This window comes from Schistocerca serialis, chromosome 4 (assembly GCF_023864345.2).
Source record: "Schistocerca serialis cubense isolate TAMUIC-IGC-003099 chromosome 4, iqSchSeri2.2, whole genome shotgun sequence".
NCBI lineage: Eukaryota > Metazoa > Arthropoda > Insecta > Orthoptera > Acrididae > Schistocerca > Schistocerca serialis.
In genome coordinates this window covers 425,367,076-425,390,484 of record NC_064641.1, presented here as the reverse complement: position 1 = coordinate 425,390,484, position 23,409 = coordinate 425,367,076, and the positions used below count along the sequence as shown (strand labels likewise).

General features: G+C 40.1%; 1 long non-coding RNA gene across 1 annotated transcript in view; it reads left to right on the top strand.

The window, feature by feature from the left end:
* Nucleotides 1–6,836, top strand: part of LOC126473231 (uncharacterized) — a 748,391-nt gene extending 741,555 nt beyond the window's left edge. Inside the window, exon 3 of the long non-coding RNA XR_007586422.1 lies at nt 6,794–6,836. This is a non-coding gene — a long non-coding RNA (uncharacterized LOC126473231). The remainder of the gene's footprint in view (nt 1–6,793) is intronic.
* Nucleotides 6,837–23,409: the final 16,573 nt, after the last annotated feature.

The window sequence follows — 23,409 nt, the reverse complement described above, 5'->3', positions numbered from 1 at the left end:
GCCATTGCTGTGGGAAACTGCCTCTAAAATTCGCGAAAATCAGTAAAGATTAACCGACTGAGGCTCCAGGAGGCTATGAAAACATACCATGTGTGTTCACAGGACGTGTGCCGTGTGATTTAAAAGGTATCACGATGATCTCTCCATTGGCAAACGAATCCGGATTAGTCCTCCATTCAGGACTGCCAGGAATAGATAACCACAAGGAAAAGACTGAATAAAAAATGAACTGGTGAATCGGTGGGTCGAGAATCAGAAGGTTGAATGCGGTAGGCGATCTAGAATTCCTGAAAAGGGAAATGCAAAACGTTCTTCTGCATTTCGTATGTATGCGTTTAGTGAAATGGAAAGAATGTAAAGGCTCTCTGGTTCAAAAGAATATAGACTAATATTAGAAGCAGAAGAAAATGATATAATGGCAATAGGATTCGTTATAAGTAGGGAAGTCGGACACAGACTCAATCACCGCTCGCAGTCTATGGTAGGATGGTTCTCATCAGAGTTGGCAACAAACTACTGCCACTAATAATAGGTCACGTGAAAAGCAGAAGATGAAGGGATAGGCAATGTGTATGAGGAATTTTAGGTGTGTAATTAAGTACGTAAAACGACGGGATAATCCCAAGTCACGGGACTGATAGTGGTAGTAGGGAACAGAGCAGGAGATAGAATTACAAGAGAATATGAGGTAGTAGGATTGAAAGAGGAGAATGATTAATTTAATTCTGCAATAAGTTTCAGGTAGCAATAGCAAATACACAATTCAAAAAAGGCTTGGAAGGTTCCAACTGGATAACATCTTTGTCTGGCAGAGATTCAAAATTCAGGTATTGGATTGTATGACGTATCCAGGAGCAGATGTAGACTCCGATAGCAGTTTAGTAATGGTGAAGGGTAGACTCAGGCTTAAGAGAATCGTATGAAAGAGAGGGGAGGAAGTGGTCTACTAAATTTTGGAGGAATGGCGAGACGCATTCGAAGTTCACTAAAGATGTGGATAATGCGATAAGAAGTGCCACAATAGGCAGTTTGAGAGCAATAGACATCTAAAGAACAATCACAGATGCTGGAAATTGAAAAACGGCTAGGAAGATAACAGCCAAGAAAACTTGTGTAGCAAAAGAAATAATTTATCGACGAAGAAAAGAAGTGCACAAATGTTCAGGGAAGAAATAGAGAAATACAAGTCACTTAGAAATAAAAGCGCAAAGAGAGCCAGGAGATGGCTTTAGGTAAAACGGAAAGAAACTAAATAACAAATAGTCGTCGGAATCAGTGAATCAGCATATATAAGAGACAAAACAGTTTTCGGTGAGAATAAAAGCAGTGGCGCCATCGTGAATAAGGCAGAGCGGAGAGCACATAGGTGCAGAGATAGCATTGAAGGCCTCTACGAGGGGTGGAATTTTCTGAGGAAGTTGTCTAAGAAAGTAACAGGAGAGGATACGGAAGACATAGCAAGCTAAGCAAAGGCTGGCATTCTGGATTACCAATCTACAGCAAACTATGCAAAGGTTGGCATTCTGGATTACCAATCAGGAGCGAGTGAACACTGTGTCATCGTCTGCCAATGGCATAATTGGAAATGGATTACGGCGAGGAGTGGTGTCAGTAAATCGCTGTCACAGCTGTGGTCGGCTTACTTGGCCATGGAGCAGCTACTTAATCATTCAAGTAGCTTCTCAGTCGGCCTCACGAAAGTGAGTGCACCAGTCGACCCACCAAAGAAAAATTCCTGCCGTTCCAGATATCGAAACCGGGCCTTCCGTCTAGTGGATAGACACACTGACTGTTCTACGGAGGTGGACTGCACGAGATAGGAGTCCAGCATTACAGTCGGAATTTAAAAGAGTTTCGGGTGACGTGCGACCAAACAAGGCAGAAAGAATAGAATATGTAACTACACAGTTTTTGGAACCAGAAGAGTGTCAATAAAGCTACTAGTCAAGTTCGTGCGTAAATCTATGAGTCTAGAGACTCATGGAAAATTGTCCACATATTTATGAAGATAGTAAGGATAGATAAGTGAGGGAACTACCCCACAACTGGTTTAACGGCTCATGCATCCAACGATGCAATATTTCAGTATCTGTTTGTTAAGAGGAGCGATGTTCTTTCGGACATGCTTGGTTTTGTTCCAGTGAACACGAATTTTCACTTCCGGCCTTCCCTAATACAGCTAAAGGCTGTCCCTATTCGCCACTGCGAATACATTTTATGTATTGCGTAACGACTGTAATAGCCACATTGTCTGTTCTTTCGAACATGAGAAGGACATGGCATCGTACTTCTTAACAACAGAGGCACTGCAATGTCATGCTCATCCGCCTGGTACCAGCCAGGGACTTTCTGGTAAAATGCACTCCGCCAACACAGGAATAACCTAATGTGCGCACGAGTACAGACTGTGATGCCGCAACGACGACGTATAGAAGTCTGGGTCCACCCAAGGGTCGTGCACGAATAGCCAAAGTGTTGAAGGCGACCGCTCGCGCAGAGCGGGAGATCCGGTTCGAGAACCGGTGCGGCGCAAGTTTTCGTTGCTGTCGTTTACTTATGCTGCTCGGAGTTGTCCGTACTCGCTACTATGAATACATTTCATGAATGTCATAGATCCAAGTGGCTGCCTAAAACAATATACATGAGAATGAAATTGAAAGTCGAGAATCTTTTAGATTACGATCAGTTTGGCTTCGGGAAAGGTAAGGTGCCAGAGAAGCAGTTGTGACCTAGCGATCCATGAAGAAAGCAAGATTTATGGAATTTCTTACAATCAGTCAACCTGGAAACAGCGTTCGACAATAACAAATGGCGCAAAAGTTTCAGATTCTTAGAAAAACAGGAGTAATACAGGGATGTGATATTCCACACCTGCTGCTCAATCTGTACACCGAAGCAGCAGTTACTGAATGATAAAATAGATTGAAAGGTGGGATAAAATTTATATGCAAATATATCAATGATAAATTTCGCTGATGACATTACTGTCAGTGAAACTGAAAAATAACTTCAGTACGTAGCGAACGGAATAAATTCTCTAAGGAATAGAGGTTAAGAGAAAACCGAAAATAAACAAAAACAATGAGAATTAGCGGAAACTAGAACAGCTTCTTAGCTTAATATCAAAATCGAGGACCTCAAGGTCTCCGAAATTAAGCAATTTTCTTATCCTGGAAGAAAAATCACACGTGATGGATGAAGCAAGCAGAACATTGGCAAAAGGGACATTTCTAACCAATATAAGTCTGCTAGTATCAAACGTCGGCCTTAACATGAGGAAGACATTTCTGAGAATGTAGTTTTCGAGCACAGCATTGTATGGTGGTGAACCATGGACTGCATGACTGAGGGAAGAGAATATCACCGAAGCGTTTGAGATGTGGTGCTGTCGGAAGAAGTAGAAAATCAACCGGGCTAACAATACAAGGAATGAGGCGGTTCGCTGAAGACTCGACAAGAAGAACGGACAGGATAGTAGAACATGTATTAAGATAGCAGAGAATAACGTAAATGTCATTAATGGTAATTACAGAGTGTGAAAACTGTGGGGGGAGACAGATACTGGAATGCATGTATCGAGTAATTGACGATGTAAGATGCGCAAGGGGGGATTTTGTGGCTGACCAAATCAAGCTAGCCTCTAATCTGACGATGCAAAAAAGTAACCGAAAGATAAATAAATAAAACTGGTATATTGTGATGCACCCTCTGCCAAGCACTTTACAGTGATTTGGTGAGTCTATATGCTGATATAAATGTAGATGTAAGTATCAAACTGTTGAGTGTGAAATATTCATTTTTGACACTACCTACCCGTGTTGGAATAGGGATTATTGTATTGTTCTTGAAGACTGATTACTTTTTGACTCTCTCACAAATTTTGCATCCGAAATGCATTAGATATTTCATGCTTGGTTCTTCCAAAACCATAAAATCCTGATGAATATTATTTAGTCCAGGTGCCTTGTTTCGACGTAAGTCTATGTGTGCATTGCCAAATTAAACTCACAGTATTATGTCTCACCTCTCGTATTCATCTACTTGCTATTTCTTCTTCATTTTCTCCAAGTTCGTTTACTTTTCGTACCTTCTCTGTGTATTCGTTCCACCTGTCAAACTTTCATTCGTGCATAATACTGGCTTTCCATCAGAGCACTTCATACTAAGAAAGCTTCTTTTGTTTTCTCCAAAACGTTCCTCAATTTTCTCTTGCTCGCAACCTATCCCTCTCGCAGTAATGCTTGCCTCTATTCCTTAAAATTCCCTAATTTCTATCAGTTTCATTTTAAGGTGCCTCTATTCATTTTTTCCTGCTTCATTTTCTTACATTTTAATATTTTCTCCTTATTGAATAGAAATTTAATATCTTCTGAGTTCTCTTTCTATTTGAACCTCCGCTGCCTCCAATAATTCCTCTCTTTTTTTGCATACATTTCCTTTGCTTCAATTCATTGTTACTTAATTCTCATTATGAGTCCCTGAACATCACCTAGTTCCTTGGACTTATCGAGATCTCATGTCCTCAATTTCCCATGTATGCAATTTCTTCAGTTTTAATCTGGAGCTCTTTACCAATAAATTACGGTCGGAGACCCCATCTATTTCTGAAAATGCCTAATAATTCCCAATTTCTAACTTACCAATATATAGCGTGTACCATGAGGGATGATCAATACTGAGAGATGAGACACGGACGCACATTTTAAACGAACAACTGCATATAGTCCTATGTGCTATTCCGAATGCTTTCAGAGATGAAACACAATGTAATGTTGATGCTTTAATTTGTTCTAAAAGCGGTGCTGATATTCAAGACAATAAAAGCGGGTTAAAAGCTGTGAGCTATCTGGGGAAGTTAACCTTGCATTACTGAGCAACTGATTCACCAGGTATCCAGTCTAGCTTACCAAATTCCCAACCAGACTAAAATTAATTATAATCTTTTAGTAGTCATCTTACTATAACCGTTGATATATACATGAAAAGACAATTTAAATAAAAAGAAATAAATCAGTTTATATTTGGACATTTATTTTATCATTGATCATTGTTCCGTTAAAATATCAGCATATTAAACTTGGTTCATAATTAACTGGTGCCTTATTTAAGATTGTGAATATGTCAGTTTGTAATCTTACGGAACACATCAAATATGGAGCCGAGATTGGGAGACTGGATACAACACTGCATTCATAAAATAACACACGAAGAACGTTGAAACATATGCAAGAGGAAATTAACCACAACCAACCGATTCAATTTTGACCCAAAGAAGTTACGTTCGTAGCGCAATCCTGTCCGTCATGAAATTACCACACACTGGTATACTAAATTCATACTAACTCTCTGTGAAATCTTCCCGAAAAGAATAGCTGAGGGCAACTTTGATGATTACACTACATGCTTCACATGGTCAACTAGGTTTACACAAAGAGTGTAACTCCAGAATAATTTTGATAATTAAAATATATTACATCGAAACACAAATTACAAAAGGGAACCTTCGAACTGGTTACTATCGTCTTACTATTAACCTGATGGGTCAAACAATTGTACACGCACGTGGTAGTGGTCTTACAAAGTACACCCCACGTGGGTTGAACATAAGGAAAAGTTGCTATATTGAAAAATTTTGTCAAGACGAGACATTATAATCTCACGCACATTCGCATTTAAGATTGCTGATATTAGTAAGAGTTACTCATCATCCCCTTCCCCCATGAACCATGGACCTTGCCGTTGGTGGGGAGGCTTGCGTGCCTCAGCGATACAGATGGCCGTACCGTAGGTGCAACCACAACGGAGGGGTATCTGTTGAGAGGCCAGACAAACTTGTGGTTCCTGAAGAGGGGCAGCAGCCTTTTCAGTAGTTGCAGGGGCAACAGTCTGGATGGTTGACTGATCTGGCCTTGTAACATTAACCAAAACGTCCTTGCTGTGCTGGTACTGCGAATGACTGAAAGCAAGGGGAAACTGCAGCCGTAATTTTTCCCGAGGACATGCAGCTTTACTGTATGATTAAATGATGATGGCGTCCTCTTAGGTAAAATATTCCGGAGGTAAAATAGTCCCCCATTCGGATCTCCGGGCGGGGACTACTCAAGAGGACGCCGTTATCAGGAGAAAGAAAACTGGCGTTTTACGGATCGGAGCGTGGAATGTCAGATCCCTTATTCGGGCAGGTAGGTTAGAAAATATAAAAAGGGAAATGGATAAGTTAAAGTTAGATATAGTGGGAATTAGTGAAGTTCGCTGGCTGGAGGAACAAGACCTTTGGTCATGTGATTACAGGGTTATAAATACAAAATCAAATAGGGGTAATGCAGGAGTAGGTTCAATAATGAATTAAAAGATAGGAGTGTGGGTTAGCTACTACAAACAGCATAGTGAACGCATTATTGTGGCCAAGATAGACACAAAGCCCATGCCTGCTACAGTAGTACAAGTTTATATGCCAACTAGCTCTGCAGATGATGAAGAAATTGATGAAATGTATGACGAGATAAAAGAAATTAATCAGATAGTGAAGGGAGACGAAAATTTAGTAGTCATGGGTGACTGGAATTCGTCAGTAGGAAAGGGGAGAGAAGGAAACATAGTAGGTGAATATGGATTGGGGGGAAGAAATGAAAGAGGAAGCCGCCTGGTAGAATTTTGCACAGAGCATAACTTAATCATAGCTAACACTTGGTTCAAGAATCATAAAAGAAGGTTGTATACCTGGAAGAATCCTGGCGATACTAAAAGGTATCAGATAGATTATATAATGGTAAGACAGAGATTTAGGAACCAGGTTTTAAACTGTAAGACATTTCCAGGGGCAGATGTGGATTCTGACCACAATCTATTGGTTATGAACTGCAGATTGAAAACGAAGTAACTGCAAAAAGGTGGGAATCTAAGGAGATGGGACCTGGATAAACTGAAAGAACCAGAGGTTGTAGAGAGTTTCAAGGAGAGCATAAGGGAACAATTGACAGGAACGGGGGAAAGAAATACAGTAGAAGAAGAATTGGTAGCTTTGGGGGATGAAGTAGTAAAGGCAGCAGAGGATCAAATAGGTAAAAAGACGAGGGCTAGTAGAAATCCTTAGGGTAACAGAAGAAATATTGAATTAAACTGATGAGAGGAGAAAAAATAAAAATGCAGTAAATGAAGCAGGCAAAAAGGAATACAAACATCTCAAAAATGAGATCGACAGGAAGTGCAAAATGGCTAAGCAGGGATGGCTGGAGGACAAATGTAAGGATGTAGAGGCTTGTCTCACTAGGGGTAAGATAGATACTGCCTACAGGAAAATTAAAGAGACCTTTGGAGAGAAGAGAACCACTTGTATGAATATCATGAGCTCAGATGGCAACCCAGTTCTAAGCAAAGAAGGGAAGGCAGAAAGGTGGAAGGAGTATATAGAGGGTTTATACAAGGGCGATGTACTTGAGGACAATATTATGGAAATGGAAGAGGATGCAGATGAAGACGAAATGGGATATAAGATACTGAGTGAAGAGTTTGACAGAGCACTGAAAGACCTGAATCGAAACAAGGCCCCGTGAGTAGACAACATTCCATTAGAACTACTGATGGCCTTGGGAGAGCCAGTCATGACAAAACTCTGCCATCTGTTGAGCAAGATGTATGAGACAGGCGAAATACCCTCAGACTTCAAGAAGTATATAATAACTCCAATCCCAAGGAAAGCAGGTGTTGACAGATGTGAAAATTACCGAACTATCAGTTTAATAAGTCACAGCTGCAAAGTACTAACGCGAATTCTTTACAGACGAATGGAAAAACTCGTAGAAGCGGACCTCGGGGAAGATCAGTTTGGCTTCCGTAGAAATGTTGGAACACGTGAGGCAATACTAACCTTACGACTTATCTTAGAAGAAAGATTAAGAAAAGGCAAACCTACGTTTCTAGCATTTGTAGACCTAGAGAAAACTTTTGGCAATGTTAACTGGAATACTCTCTTTCAAATTTTGCAGGTGGCAGGTATAAAATACATGGGAGCGAAAGGCTATTTACAATTTGTACAGAAATCAGATGGCTGTTATAAGAGTCGGGGGGCATGAAAGGGAAGCAGTGGTTGGGAAAGGAGTGAGACAGGGTTGTAGCCTCTCCCCGATGTTATTCAATCTGTATATTGAGCAAGCAGTAAAGGAAACAAAAGAAAAATTCGAAGTAGGTATTAAAATTCATGGAGAAGAAGTGAAAACTTTGAGGTTTGCCGATGACATTGTAATTCTGTCAGAGACAGCAAAGGACTTGGAAGAGCAGTTGAACGGAATGGACAGTGTCTTGAAAGGAGGATATAAGATGAACATCAACAAAAGCAAAACGAGGATAATGGAATGTAGTCAAATTAAACCGGGCGATGCTGAGGGAATTAGATTAGGAAATGTGACACTTAAAGTAGTAAAGAAGTTTTGCTATTTAGGGAGTAAAATAGCTGATGATGGTCGAAGTAGAGAGGATATGAAATGTAGACTGGCAATGGCAAGGAAATCGTTTCCGAAGAAGATAAATTTGTTAACATCGAGTATAGATTTGAGTGTCAGGAAGTCGTTTCTGAAAGTAGTTGTATGGAGTGTAACCATGTATGGAAGTGAAACATGGACGCTAACTAGTTCGGACAAGAAGAGAATAGAAGCTTTCGAAATGTGGTGCTACAGTAGAATGCTGAAGATAAGGTGGGTAGATCACGTAACTAATGAGGAGGTATTGAATAGGATTGGGGAGAAGAGAATTTTGTGGCACAACTTGACTATAAGAAGGGATCGGTTGATAGGGCATGTTATGAGGCATCAAGGGATCACAAATTTAGCATTGGAGGGCAGCATGGAGGGTAAAATTCGTAGAGGGAGACCAAGAGATGAATACACCAAGCAGATTCAGAAGGATGTAGGTTGCAGTAGGTACTGGGAGATGAAGAAGCTTGCACAGGATAGAGTAGCATGGAGAGCTGCATCAAACCAGTCTCAGGACTGAAGACCACAACAACAAACAACAACTCATCATCCACACGTGGTTCCACTTTACGCACAAAGCAGTGACAAAGCAACTACTCGAAGATATTCTGAACTTCACACTCGAATTACACAGCGTTGCAGTTTAAGATAACATTAGATATTTTCGATCTAAACCTGAAATAAAGGCGATTAAATTTTCAGTTAGGCTGAAGTTAAGAAATCCATTGTCCTACAGACTTAGCAGAGACACGCTTAACCGGAGATCATAACACTTCAGACGCTCGCCGTGGACAGACTAGCGTGGGCTCCTAACGAGGGTGCTTCACAGATACAAACGGAAGTGACCAGAGAAGCAGCTTCCTAAACCAACATGACAGGGGACGGACAGAACTATACTAAGAATGGAAACCTCTTTGCTCTTAGAAAGCGTAGCTACCTGTTCCAACGTTGGTCCTACTGTTCTCTAGCAGACAGGCTTGTCTGCTACCATCAACCATGCAACTAGAAATACGTTTGCTCATTCATCCTTTCACACAGAAGGGAAGGGGGATGACAGTATCTTTTCATATACAGTATATAAAAGAACGCGGATGTAGATACCGTATGAGACTGTGTGAGATGAATTACATATAAACTGTTTTTTAAAGTGTAGTAGTGTGACAGATCGTTCTTGATTATGTGTAAAAGTAACACGTTCCACTGCTCAGTCTCCTCCAAGATAGTCAGAAACACCACACTAAATTTAGAAGTGAAATGTATGCCGTAAATGACAACAGTTTTAAGAAATTAACATGAAAGGAATCCAACAGAGACCTTTCAACATGTATGGACATTTGTTCTAGGGCCAGTGGCATGCACGTACCTGTCTTATCCACCGAACATATCTGGCCCTCCATTCAAGCCCTATTTACTTCTTTGCTTTCCGCATCTCAGCTAGGGATGTCTTTCTGCCATTAAACTAGGCCCTTTGACCGCGAAATTGCTCATGGTGTATTGTGAGTGAAGTAGTGTGAAGGTCTGAGAGTGTATCAGAGAGGAGCATCAGTTAACTACGTTTGTACACCTAATGAAGGATATGCGGAAATGGTTTATGTTTAGGACTTCAGAGATGGTTGAGCTCCTACTGGTGTCGAACAATGTCGTCGGCGCCTTCCTTCACGTCGACTTCCTAACCGTAGAGTGTTTGCTATAGTCTTGAAGAGACTCCATAAAATAAGTATTCTTCGAAGATCCCATTGTCCTTCTGGACGTACCATTCAATAACCTTGCAGGAACAGCAACACATTGTTCCAATGGTTAAACCTAGTCGGACTACCAGCACACGGCGATTTTCTGCACGTATCAGTGTCCCATACGCGTGTATGGCGATCAGTACATTTGGGAAACCTGTAACCACCTCATACGCAGTCTTCATTCGCACCCAACTTCAGTTACTGATTAAAGGACAGTTGTCATTTACTTTCATTAAAACTGTCCACTGGTGGAACCACGTTTACACAGAATGGAATTACCAACACGTGTAATAACCATTGATGGTCGCAGAAAACTCCACACGCTTCAGCGAAGACATATTTCCAAGTTCGTTTTCCGACCAATGTCTGGTGTTGGATGATCGCTAACCTGTTGATTGGTCCAATCAGTTTAGAAGAGCGCATGACGGAGCAGAATTACTTACATGTTTTGGATGGTCCTTTGGCTACGCGGATTGCAACATATTTCGGACATGATGGAGCCTGTCCATATTTTACCACACATGTGAGGGAACATCACAACCGCCGGTACCATAATTGCTGGATTAGTCGTTGTAATACAGTTGACTAGCCAACAAGGTCGTCACACTTTATACCATTAAATTTTTGTTTTTGGAATTGTACTAAGTCTCAGGTGTGCAAACGAAAGGTGAATGTGCGAGATGGAATGCTTGGTTGTATTATGGACACTGCTGCCATCATTAGGGCACATCCAGGGCACTCAGACAATCAACAATATGGTCTTTCAAGAGTGCACAAATCGACAGAAGTAGACGCTGAAGTAGTCGAACATTTTTTTGAACTGTCCAACACCTGTAATGTGGAGTGTACGATAATTTTTAGAGAGGAATACGCTAAAATTGCGTATTTTTCGCTTGATGCTGGGTGTAACCCATGTTATAATGTTTACCAACTCTTCTGTAAACCCGAAAATATAGTGAATAATACAGAAACTATATAAAACAATGTATATTAAATACCTTGCGTCGTAGAAACCATTTGGAATAGGGCACATGTCAATACGAATATTCCTCCTGAGACATCCTGCGTTATCTAGCTGAACCCTTTCCAGGTCTGCTGGCTCTTGCACAGGTATAACTTTACTGGTTTGTTCTCATACCATGTGATACCTACAATTTAACTGAGCTCTGAGTAAAATTCTACCAGGTCACTTGTACTTTCAATTATTGCACCCACTCCGTATTTACATTTTAGTATTCATTGTATTACTTCTTCTGCTATCCACTTCCAATTCCTAATCTCAGTTAAATTTTCGTTTCCCTTAATCAATTGAATAATTCCTGTAGGCACAGACACTTACATACTGTGGTGTGCCTTGGTTTCTGTCCATTCGGTTATAATAATCCATTAATAATAGTTCACCTTTCTTACTCTATGTCTATCCTACTCATTCGCTAACCGTATTAGATTGTATGCTGATAACTTTTTATTCTCCCGAACAGGAAACCTTTTCCCCCTTCCATGCTATGTTACTATTAATCTCTGTATCTATCATCATTCTGTTTATTTTTTTTTTCAAATTCTCTACTGTACGTATGCTATGAATCGATTTAATATCTCATGTTCCGATCTGAAAATAGACAGAGTTGCATTTTTTCTTGATATATGAACTTAGGTAGGGGAAGATGCTGCATATTTTAATTTTTTTCTGTGTATGAAATCTTACCTGCGCTGCTCGGGCTATAGAAGTCTGTACTGATCATCACCGTTTACATTTCAGTTTGCAGAATATTGTTGAATCGTATGTGTATAGCCGAGTCACATTAAAAAAAATCATTATCGGAGATAATCCTGTTTGCTAAATGGAATTTTTTTTATAGTTACCATTGCCAACACTACCTTCATCATTAATAGGTGGGAGATATTTCTGCAACTACACAGATTCCACTAAAGTGTCATGGTTCATATAAACTAATCACTCCCTTTTGTTCAACATATTGCGATTAGTCGTTATCGTTAATGCCTCATCATTAATCTATATTGTTAGACACGTAGCATGTCAGTACCGCAATACATATAGCTAAGCATTTCTACCACGAGTCAACAGAATGGGGTACCAGAATTTTGAGTAAGTTTTTAACAGATTCATGTTGTATGAAACCTAATACCTAGTGCTTTAAAGTCATGTCTCCTTCTTTACTGCAATAAACTGCAGAGTAAGTAATAAATACGCAAAGAAGTGGGGTACGGAGGAGCTAAGGAAAATAGAGATACCCTTGAAGTTCTCTTAGACTATAGGCTATGCAATAAGAAATGGTTCAGTGGTCAATACAACTGAAGAGGAATGGACTTCTCTAAATAGGGCAATCGCGCAAGTTGAAAAGGAAACCTTAGGTACAAAGAAGGTAATTGCGAAAATACCATGGATAACAAGAATTACTCGATCTGATCGATGAAAGAAGGAAGTACAAAAACATTCAGGGGAGTTCAAGAATACTAAACTACAACCCTGCTGAGGAATGAAATAAATAGGATGTGCAGAGAAGCTAAGACAAAATAGCTGTATGAAAAACGTGAAGAAATTGAAAAATGAATGATCGTTGGAAAGACTGACGGAGGATGTGTAAAAGTCAAAACAATGATAGGCGAAATTCTAACAGCTGGAGCGGTAATATTACGAGGGCACGGTGCAGCGACTGGCTTGTTCTGGTCAGAATTGACAGCAAACCAACACCGACAACGACAATACTGGTATACCTGCCGACGTCACAAGCTGAAGATATAGAGATAGAGAGAGTATATGAGGATACTGGAAAGGTAATACATTACGTAAAAGAAAATGAAAATCTAGTAGTCGTGGGGATTACAATGCAGTTGTAGGAGTAGGAATAGAAGAAAAGGTTACAAAACAATATGGGCTTCGGAAATGGGAAGAGAGAGGAGAAAGTTTGAGTTCTGCAATAATTTTCAGCTGGTAATAGTGAATACTCTCTTCAAGAATCGCAAGAGGAGGAGGCATTCTTGGAAAAGGTCGTGTGATACGGGAATAATTCTGTTACATTACATTATGATCAAACAGAGATTCAGAAATCAGATACTGGATTTTAAGGCATATCCAGGAGCACATATAGACTCAGACCACAATTTAGTAGTGACGAAGAGTAGGTTGAAGTTCAAGAGATTAGTGAGGAAGAATCAAGACGCAAAGAAGTGGGATACGGGTGTACTACGGAATGACGAGACGCTTGTCTAAGGCTGTCGACACAGAAACGAGGAGTGGCTCAGTAGGCAGTATTGTTTAAGAAGAATACAATCTCAGAAAAGGGCAATCCGAGAAGTTGGAAAGCGAAACATAGATACAAGGAAGGTACTTATGAAGAAACCACGGGTAACAGAAGAAACAGTTCAGTTGATCGATCAAAGAAAGAAGTACAAAAATGTTCAGGGAAATTCAGGAGTACACAAATACAAGTCACAGAGAAATGAAATAAATAGGAAGAGCAGGGAAGCTAAGACGAAGTGGTTGCATAAAAAATATGAACATATCAAAAAAGAAAAGGATTTGTTGACCTGGGGAAGGCGTTCGACAATATCGAACGGTGCAAGATGTTCGGAACTTCGAGGAAAATAGGGGTAGGCCGTAGGGACAGACGGGTAATAGACAACATGTAAAAGCCAGGAGGAAATAATAAGATTAAAAACGGTGTAAGACAGGGATGCAGTCTTAAGCCATTACTGTTCGGCCTATACATCGAAGAGGTAATCATTGGAAATAAAAGAAAGATTCAGTAGTGGAATTAAAATTCAAACTGAAACGATATCAATGATACGATTGGCTGGTGACATTGCTGTTCTCAGTGTAAGTGGAGAAGAATTACATGATCTGCTGAATGACATGATCAGTCTGATGAGTACAGAATTAGGACTGAGAGTAAATCCAAGAAAGACAAATAATGAGACTTAGCAGAAATGAGAACAACGAGAAACTTCACATCAGGACTGATGGTCACGAATTAGATGAAGGTAAGGAATCCTACTACCTAGGCAGAAAAATAAACAATAAAAAGCAGCCTAGCAATGGCAAAAAGAGCTTTCCTGGCGAAGATAAGTCTACCAGTATCAAAAATATCCTCTTCCTGAGAAAGAAATTTCTGAGAATGTACGTCTGGGGCACAACATATTGTGGTAGTGAAACTCTGAAACAGAAGGTATTCGAAGCATTTGGAATGTGGTGCTACAGATAAATGTGGATTCGTAAGGTAAGGAATGAGGAGGGTCTGTGCAGAATCGGAGAGGAAAGCAATATGCGGAGAACACGGACAAGTAGACGAGATAGAATGATAGTCTATCTGTTAAGAGATCAGGGATAAACTTCCATGGTACTAGAGGGAGCTGTAGAGGGTAAAAACTACATAGGAAGGCAGAGACTGAAATACATCCATCAAATAATTGAGGACGACGGTTGCAAGCGCTACTCTGAGATGACGAGGTTGGCACACGAGAGGAATTCGTAGCGAGCCGCAACAAACCTTGAGTGGCTCTCCATATTATTTCTGCATTCTGTTAACCCTAATTAATACATTACTTTTAATTTTCTGTAGGATAATTATGATTCAACACTATCTACGTTCTGACCCTATAAGTAGTAATTTAGTTTAGAGGTTGCCATGAAATTATGATTTAAAATTGTTAGAGAAATATCCCCTTGCTACTGCGTTACTGGCAAATACTTGGAATTCCACATATCGCGTTTTCTTGCTACCTTTAAATACACAGTACCATGCGTATCAGTATCTCAGAAACTCGTGAAGGAAAAAAATCGTATCCGGTAGTGTAAAGGAATTAGTTTTATGATTATCTTCTAGGACCAGAGATGAAATTGCACTGCCTAATTTAAAAATATTTATGTTTCTCGACGCAAGAATTGCCATTTTAGCCTTACGCCATTACAAGTAATTGAATGCTTAAGTTAAGCTACATTTTCAAGGCATATTTCGATAAGCGCTCTCGTAACTTACCCCATGTGACAAACAAAACAGTAATTAAGTTCAGGTTACATATTTTGGAACTAGCAGATTTATCGGTTTTTTAGTGTCTTGAGCATCTTCGTCCTCAGAATTATTAACTCCGTTAATGTGTAACCGGAAACTGTTTCGTATTTCTTTTTACACGTTGAACTGTAAGAAAACTGCTGGTGTGCAAAGCCCTTGTACACTTGTTGGGTTTTAGTACCTAGATTTATGACCACTTTTATGTGCCTCGCACTTGAAGCTATCTGTTTTCGTGTTGTCTAAGAGATGCAGCGTATCCAGCACTCCTACTTAATATGTATGAGTGTAAATTGAAACACGGCGTTGGTACGGTTCCGCATCTGGAACTTCTGCAGCTGTTTAAAGTAAGTGTACCATGAAAGACAGTCTTACCAAAACGAGGAAGGGAGATTGCCCCTTCTACAGTCTATGACTTACAACTGCAAAATGAAAATGGCAAGTACCTAACTTTGTTGCGAAGTGTCCGAAAACCGTGTTTCAGTTTAAGTTTAACTTCCGAAGTAAATTAATTATCATACGTAAAATGCTTCATCCTCCTGCAATATTGTTTCAATTTCAGGCTTTGTTAAAGCACTGGCCGAGAAAAATTGGGTGGCTGTCCGTTAAAAGTGCAACAAACATCAAATTGGTATTAGGTTACCACATAACCGAGATACGGCAGAAAGGACGGAACGACCAAAGAATCTGTAGACGTTGGACTGACGGACCAGGTGTCCTCAACGGGGGTTCGTGAACGAAAGGACCACAACGAGAGGAAAATAGGCAGTGGAAATGGCACGGAACAGTAACAAAGTATGAATTATTCAAAAGCGAAAACCTAAGCCGAAGCAAACTTCAGACCGAACTAGTGGTGTAATGAGCATCATGAAGGAGTACAGCGAGTACACAACTGATGGCAGAACCATTACGCAGCTAGGTTTACAGTGTGGCTTCTAGCACTAATTGGCTGGCAAGGTGGACGTGGCCTCGCGGTCAGCATTGCAACCGTGATTCCTCAGCGCCCGCGTGACAGTGCAGTCTAGTGGCCGCTGTCGGATTCCAAACCCTGTAAGGCTAACAGTTTGCTGGTAGCGAGCGACAGAATATGAAAATCTGACTTGTGGTTTTAAAAGGTGTTGCGCATTGCATAAAACCCATAGGTACGGCTAGCTGAATACATGGAAGACTGTGCACCCGGTTCCTTATTCAGAATTTGTATTTGTATGTTAGTTGTTTGTGAGAAGATCATGTTCTCCTTTGCCTAAGAAAAACAAACATCAGCATGTGTTGTTGTCCGCAGCTCGTGGTCTAGTGGCTAGCGTTGTTACCTCTGGATCACGGGGTCTCGGGTTCGATTTCCGGCCGCGTTGGGGATTTTCTGTGCCCGGGGACTGGGTGTTTGTGTTGTCCTCATCATTTCATCATCATCCTCATCATTCGAGACAATGGCTAGATAGGACTGTGAAAAAATTGGGACTTTGTACGGGCGCTGATGACCGCGCAGTTGAGCGCCCCACAAACCAAACGTCATCATCAGCTGCATTTGTTGTAATATGACGGGAACAGAATTGTGTCCTCCAGACACTGAGGTATATTGACGGATATTGTCCGCCATGCAAGTGTGACACTGGCTACAGGAGCCTGCCCAACTAGTCTTATTGCTAGGCTGCCTCTTACCATCTGGCGAGAACTCCTCACGGCGCGACATGAATGCAAAGTGAGATCCAACTTCAGACATCCAGTTCTCAGAATTCGAGCGGAATATTTCACACTACGAAGGTTAACCGGTCCCCAGGCAACTAAGTTCCTTTAACCGGTCCCTAGGCAACTAGGTCCTTTTATCTGTCTGTACAAAGAACTATCTCGAGCAACTTGAAGTAGCAGGTACATCAGTTCTTAAACAGAGTTGGAGATAGTACCCTGGTTGTATGACTGACAGGCCTACCGTTAACTTGGAAGTGACGGAGTGTAACAAGGCCACTACTGTGCCTACAGCTTTCTTTTTTTTTTTTTTTTAAAAAAAAAAGGGGGTTTTAAATGCATTTCATTTGAGTACCACGAGCACATGGTGATTTTTATCGATGCTTCAAAACAAGGGAACAGTGTCGACTGTTGATTTACCGTCCCAGACTAAATACTTGAAAGCCGCCTACCCAGCCTCAGTGTATTACGCACAGTTCTGGGCTATCAAGAATTCAGTGGAGCACTTACGATTTCTTAGTAGATGATAGTTTCTTGTCTGCATGGAATTTCTTACTGGTACGCAGAGTATTCATGAAATGTTCCCAGAGCATACGAGAACTGAGGTAGCCTAGGACAGGATTCACATCCAGCATAGGCACAGGAAAGAGGTGGCTTTCTGCTGGATCGTTGGACACGTAGGAAAAGATGAGAATGAGGAAACTGACAGGCAGCGAAAGCAATCTGCCAAGCAAATACCACCGTTCACGTTTTAATGTCTCTCTAAAACTGTCGTGTCGTCGGTAACAAAGAAAGTATTGGTTGAGGGGGAAAGCTAGTGGCCACAGTTGGCCAGCGAGGAGTGCGGCAGGTCAAACCAGTTATTCGAGCATGGCACACTTCCTTTCGATCTCCGAGACGAGGCAGTCCTCACTGTCGTATATCTGCGAATCAGGGCATGGATTGTCAGAAGTTTGAACGTCGCAAGGAATCTAGACAATCTGAAAAAGGAAATGCTTGGACTCAGTCTAGACATAATGGGGCAGTGAAGTGAAATGGAAAGAAGAGAAAAATTTCTGATCAGACGAGAACAGGGAAATATCCACAGCGGCAGATAATGGTATAACAGAAGTAAGGTAAATTATTAATAAGAAGGTATGGCACTCTAATGAGCTACTGTGCGCGGTTGAGATTGTTTTCATCAGATTCGATACCAAACCAACACCGACACCGATAATACAGGTATAATAGCCGACGTCCCTCTCAGAAGATGAAGAAGATAAAGTATACGAGGATAATGAATAGGTGATTCCAATGCGTAAAGGGAAATGAAAATATTGTAGTCTTGGGGGATCGGAATGGGATTGCAGTGTAAGGAGTAAAGGGTTATGAGAGAATATAGGCTTTGTAGTAGAAATGTATGGGAGAAAAACTAATTGAGTACAGCAATAAATTGCAGATGGTGATAGCGGAATCTGTTGACGAATCACAAGAGGAGAAAGTGTACTTGGAAAAAAGCAGGAGATCCGAGAAGATTCCAGTTACTTAACATCACTGTCAAGCAGAGACCTCGAAATCAGTTTTAAGACGTACCCAGGAGCAGACACAGGCTCAGATAACCATTCGCTAAGTATGAAGGGCAGCCTGAAGTTTAAAAGACTAGTGAGAAAGAATCAATGCGCAAAGAAATGACGTACACAGCTGTTAAGGAATGAAGAAATACGCTAGAAATTCTCCGATTCTTTAGATACCGCGATAACGAATTGTTCCGTTGGTAGTTCAGTTGAAGTACAATGAACTTCTCTAAAAACGGCAATAACAGAAGCTGGCAGGAAAAACTTAGTACTAGGTTTAAAAAATGGCTCTGAGCACTATGGGACTTAAGTTCTTAACTTCTTTGGTCATCACTCCCCTAGAACTTAGAACAACCTAACCAACCTAAGGACAACACACACATCCATGCCCGAGGCAGGATTCGAACCTGCGACGGTAGCGGTCGCGCGGTTCCATACTGTAGCGCCTACAACCGCTCGGCCACTCCGGCCGACCCATAGTACTAGGAAGGTAGCTGCGAAGAAACAACCGGTAAAAGATGAAATACTTCAGTTCATCGATGAAACAATGTAACATGGTGGAAGAGGTTTGATATTCTGAGAAAAATAGAGGTGAGCTGTAGGCAAAGGCGGGTAATTTGTAACACATAATTTTGAAATATCAGGTACGCCAAGACACCTTGTAAATCTTTATATTGATTCGAGGTTTCGACAGCTCTATGTTGTCATTATTCGATCTTAAAGTTTAATAGCCGGCAGGGGTGGCCGAGCGGTTCTAGGCGCTACAGTCCGGAACCGCGAGACCGCTACGGTCGCAGGTTCGAATCCTGCCTCGGGTATGGATGTGTGTGATGTCCTTAGGTTAGTTACGTTTAAGTAGTTCTAAGTTCTAGGGGACTGATGACCTCAGAAGTTTAGTCCCATAGTGCTCAGAGCCATTTGAACCATTTAAAGTTTAATAAACAAACATTTCAAGTCAGTGTGACCAATACATGAAGGATCTCATTTAAACACTCTATACATTACTGAAGTACTAGAATGTACCTTCTTACTCATTAACAGATGTTCATGACCTTTATATACTTGCAAGTCGTACAGTGACGTTGATCGCTTTATAAAAAAAGTAGCAAGGAACATAAGCATGTCACATACAAAACACCACAAATTTAAATCATTTTGTGCTGATGTCCTAATGCACTCGTTCACTTAAAGCAGCAATGGCGACTGAGTCAATACAATATTTGGAAAGGTAATCGATAACGCACTCACATAAATTTCGAACTGCATGTGCCACAATAAAAATTCTGTCTTCACTCCAATATCATTAAAATTTTCTGTAACAGAGATAAGTAACATTTTTGAAATTACAAACTTACGATAAATTATATTTTGAAAAGATACAACGACATTTTAAAAATTTAAATTTCCGAGAAAAATGTATTTCAGATTATTTATCTACACACACAAACAGTAACTGACAGGGAACAGGTCACCATTGTAATTGCATACGAAACATTACAGACCACAGTCACTGAATCGTAGAGAATGCACGGCGTAAAAGAGCTTGTGGTATAAACTGAATACGACGCCTGATGTCTGCTCAAAGATCTCATCCTTACCAAATAGCCATGATATGAATATTCGATATAGAATGAACACTACACTTTTCACATAATCACTCAATGGAAAACTGTTAAGTTTACATAAAACAAATCATCGCGCAACACAAAATAAACTACAAAATTCGTATATGCGCAAGTGATGTGGTACTCGAGGTACGAGCATGCCAATTTAAGGAATATTGGTAAGTCCACCCAGCAACAGACTGAATACAGAATACTGTGGAGCATTCTGTATAACTCGATATGGTGCCTGATGTTTTCTCAAGATCACATCCAAACCGAGATCACTGAATTATATGTACAACGCATAAATGAACACGATTTTTCTTAGACAATCATTCCACGTCAAACAGTTAAGTTACACAAAAATAATCATCAGACACACAAAGTAAGCTACAAAAAAACATATATGCAAATGATGCGGGGCTCAACGTCTGCCTATGATTGTGCCATTTATGATAACTTGGTAAAATATCAATTGCATCCTCTAACATTCTGCGTGGTGTCCGTTGTTCTAAGTCGTGTCTCCCTACCACTTTCGCGCAACGACGCTCTGAGCGTGTTTTTTAGGGAATTGACTAGTTTGAACCTGGGACCTGTTGCTGGTAAGAAGACGCCAGACCACACATGACATGTAGAGTTCAGAAGAGCTCAGTGAGACTATCGATGATATATCCAAATACTTAATGATTTCAGCGTGAGCTACACTGCACTCCATGTAAGAGAATCTTAATACTAACTAAATTTAGTGGAAGGGGTTCAAGGCTTTCCAATTTTTACTTATCTGGTAAAATAACGACGAAAAAGCAGTTAAGTTTAGCATTGGAAATTTTATTCTACTCACAAAACATTGTTTATAAATTGCACTATTGATAAAAGGAAATGTTTTAATACAGGATGATACAAACCAACTGTGTTCAACAAAAATGTGAACGAATATTCCCTGAATGGGTTTCCAAGTTCTACAATGGATCGAAGGATGACCTATGCCATATCACATCTATAATCTAGGTTTAAGTTAAGTTTCACAAAAGAGAAAACTATCAAAATGGTCTACAGTGACCTTCAATTATCTTTAATTACTTATCTAACATGTCGTAAATTACAGTGACTGATGTGGCTTCTCAATAATTATATAACAGAAAAATTATTGCGTTTCAGATTTTAACTTACGTAGCAAATGTGAATACCATGAGCTTTAATTGGCGATCGACACTAGTATTACGCAAAACGGGGGTGTAACAGATGAGACTTCTGCAATTATGAGTGAAGCTTTATGCGCTGTTATGCGGCATTGCGTGCGTTCAATACCTTGTCATTGGTTAGGCAGCTTCAGGGGAGCAGTGGGCGGCGCAGGTCCACCTTCGCCGTCTCGGAAGCAAGTCTCTCCTAACTTCTCGTTACTACAATTTACCGAAGTTGGCTAAAAAAAATATTTGGCTGTGTTTTCATCTGACCAATAAGGGTCTCAATGTTAACCTTAAGCTCCGCCTACAAAAATTCTGTCTATCCAATGGGAAACGTTATACTTTTCGTGGTGGGGCAATGTTTTTAACATTTGCAACGTAACAGAGACGCGAAAAAGTCTCACGCTAAAACTTACGGGTGGTGTGGCCCGTTTGGTATTACTGTAAGATATATACTGTTCTTCTGGAGGGCTCTACCTTGTAACATGGGCTGGGGTGTGGTCCTGTCGGTTAGCTGGCGACGTGGGTGTCCGTCCCTTATCGTAGGGCCTTCTAGCTTAACACGGTTCCGCCCTCGGCTTCTGTTCTCGTTTCTCCCCTCGGAACTGCGTCTGCCTCACGGTGGGAAGGTATGACATGCATTTAGGCATTCTTGTGTTAGTCTGTGGTATTTCATTTGCTCACTCGTTACTCGTATTACTTTGGTTAATTTAATGTCACGATTTATTAGGAGCTATGTGACATACTACTAGATTTGCTTATCATGTCAGGATTTTCATGGAAGGTGTTGGATTTACCTGAAACCTTACATATCACCACCCTTCGAACATAAGTTTTGCACTGAAGTTAGGCAATGATTGAATCTTTGTCTAAGTCAGTCAAAAATTATTCCTCTATCCAAATTTTGTTGCCTACTGTTCAGCTACGGTATTGTGGTTCTATACAAATTTGTATTACTAATTTATATTCTTATATTCTTCCACATTATTCTCAAAGATATGTTTATATTGACAAGAGAAGAAAATTTTTATATTATTATTATTATTATAAATTTTTAACTATTTTGTTTCTTTATTTAAGTGTGAAGTTTGTTTTTTAAGAAGTTTTTTATCGAAAGTGAGGAGTCTTTCACATCGATTTTGTTACAAATATTTTTTTTTAATGTGGTAATTAAGTAAAATCTATTCCTAACACATTTTCTAAATATCATGTACAAGTAAATGTTTTTGTTTCTAGACACCCATTTCAATTGTTACACTAACAAATGAGAATTATTTCCTAGTATTACTTTGACAAAGAAATATACATACACATGTATTGAGATATTATCCTAACAAATGGTACAAATGTTAAAAATAAGGGAAAACATCCAGCGAGATAAATTTTTTATACTTTGTTTTTATAAGGAGAAATTAAGTAAAATATAGTTATTCTTTTATTTTTACGAGGAGAAAATTAGTGGCATATAGTTTTACTGTTTATTATGCCTTACTTTTGTTCTTTATATACTGTCTATTTCAGAACTAATGACTTATTTTTATCGACAGTCTATTTTTTACTTAAGTCCATAGCCTATGACAGCTAATTTGTAGTTTATTAGCTGTCTGGTGTCATTAACTTATTTAGATTTTCACACATTCCCTTTGCACAATTCCTACATCACATAATTTGATTTCACACATTCACACAATCCTATGAACGTTTAAGCATGAGGTTGGTGAATGTTTTTGCACGAAGGTGATGGACTTGAGCGAGTAGGATGTGGGCAAGTATTTTATTTACAGCTTTGTTTGTCGTTCCTTGTTGGCTTTGCAAGTGTGCCCCATAGTGGAATGGAGCTGTGAGTGCAGAATCTCATGGTTTACTGGCTTTGTATGCGTGAAAGTCATCGTTACGTGTCGCTGAAAGCGGTCGTTTTTCGTTGTAACACTTCGCAGATGACTAGTTTACACTAGAATAGGGATTTGGGAAGGTATGTTGTCTATTCTTTACCCATCTTCTTTCTTGGACTCAATGTTGCGAATCTTCAACTTCTGTTCTTTCTGCTTTTTCTCTGCTTCTTACTTGATTCTTGGTTCTTCTCTGGGCAGGATATGGGAATATTTATTGATAACTAGTCACTCTTCAAGTTCTCCTCTTAGGAAAGGTTTGATAAAT